The following is a 1,926-nucleotide window of genomic DNA, read 5'->3' as shown; positions in this document are numbered from 1 at the left end:
ACACTCAATGTTATTAACTATTAAATGTTAACTATTTAATATTATATATTATTATTATAAAATTATATGATGTGTTATGAAAATTATATTTTAAATAACTTTTTTTTTCTTCACAGATTCTATACGTTTTTTCATTACATCTTTTTAACCTTTTAATCTTTCTTTCTATTACATATCTTATCTATTTCTCAAAAAAATAAGCTGTGTTTACTATTTTCCCTATAAGCCATTGTTTATTTATTCATCTATGAGATTCCAGGTAAAACTCATTTCATAATTTAACCTTTTAAATATATAACAAATATTATTATCGGCCTAAGATTAGCTGATAATTTTGGGGGTTAAGAAGTCGACATTTTCAAGTTTTGATCAATCAAAATACCAATTACATAAAATTTCGGATATATAGAAGGTGCTAATTGAGTAAATCGATCCAGAGGAAAAAAGTTATTGTGTCAACAGACAATAAAAACACACATCATTGTATATTTAATACCTTCTCAGCTCCGTATCGAAGCTAAAAACAAAAAACAATAATGTCTCTAATATGGCCAGTGGCATCATTTAACATTTCGGTTTTTATAATGTTTGAGCAATAGTTTTCATGAGAATACAGTATGTATTTATATGTTACATAATATGATATGAAGTAAACATCAGCTCGGTATGGTTTTTTTTGGATAACTAAAAAGATTACCTTTTATATTTTAAGTTATTACTTATTATTTATTAGGGCGTAGTGTGCCAATGTTGAATTAGATTTTTTTAAAAACTCCCAACTAGCATCTGAATTATTTGTTAAACACTTATAAAAAATCACACAACATAATGACGTGGAGTTGTCAATACTCTAACTGAAAAGATCAAACGCCCTGAAACCTACTATCAAAGACTTATATAGCTATTAGCCACAGAATACATGGAAGTCTGTGATATAGGCCATAGTCATAATGAGGAGAGTTGCCTAGATAAAGCGACTTTTATTTGTCGTTGGAAGCCGTTTTTTATTAATCCTACATGAGAGGTGTTTTCGAAAATTTGAAATAGAATCATAGTGACACCTGAAATCTTATACTATGGGTATTTGATGCTAGCGACAGATATCCTACAATTATGTTCAAGTTATAATTTTAAGGTCCGCGACAAGAATTCTACATTAATATAATTATAAATAATTAATATGCAAATCAGAATATGTAACAGGGGCATATTCGTTTAGGGTAAGTCAACATATAACGTGCCATTGTTAGTTTTTAAAATCAACACTCCATTCTATCATTCTTTGCATAATTATTTCTAATTAAAGAATCTGATACCTACTACTATAAAAATATGATATTTTACAACATTGTGTAGTTAAGGTATTTAGTTTTAATTAAACAATTTTCTAATCACTTTAGTACCTACTTCAGATAAATATTTTAAACAAACTTCATGTTGTTAATTATAAATATTTTATTTTATTTAAATAAGTACCCACTATGAAATTCTACCGAACCTAGTTAGGCTGGATATAATCACGTGACTAGTGTCATGTTATTTTTATTGATTACACTTCTTTATAATTAATATTATCTAATGTAGGAGCGTATATTATTGTGTGCATACTGTATTTTTTGGAGCTCGACGGCCGTTTTTAGGTAATCTGTGTTTGACCTTCTCATTATGTGCCCGAACCATTATATTCTTTTTTGAAGTCGACAAATATCTGCCACACATTTTGTTTGTATTCAAACTTTTTTTCTATAATCTGCCCAATCACCGATAGCTGATCTATTGTCAATTTCCTTTTTTGAAATTCGCATTGGTACTATCCTATACATACTAATAGTATGTAAAACAATATTAACAATATTTTAGTGTAATAATAATTTACCAACAATAAATTGTCTGTAGAGTTTGTAAAGAAAAACTGTTTTTCAAAAC

This window comes from Adelges cooleyi, unplaced genomic scaffold, assembly GCF_023614345.1.
Source record: "Adelges cooleyi isolate 19-005CV unplaced genomic scaffold, UGA_ACOO_1.1 ACOO_flye_CR_arks_rails_tigmint_CR_PRNA_23, whole genome shotgun sequence".
Classification (NCBI taxonomy): domain Eukaryota; kingdom Metazoa; phylum Arthropoda; class Insecta; order Hemiptera; family Adelgidae; genus Adelges; species Adelges cooleyi.
Note: the sequence above shows the minus strand (reverse complement) of the source record.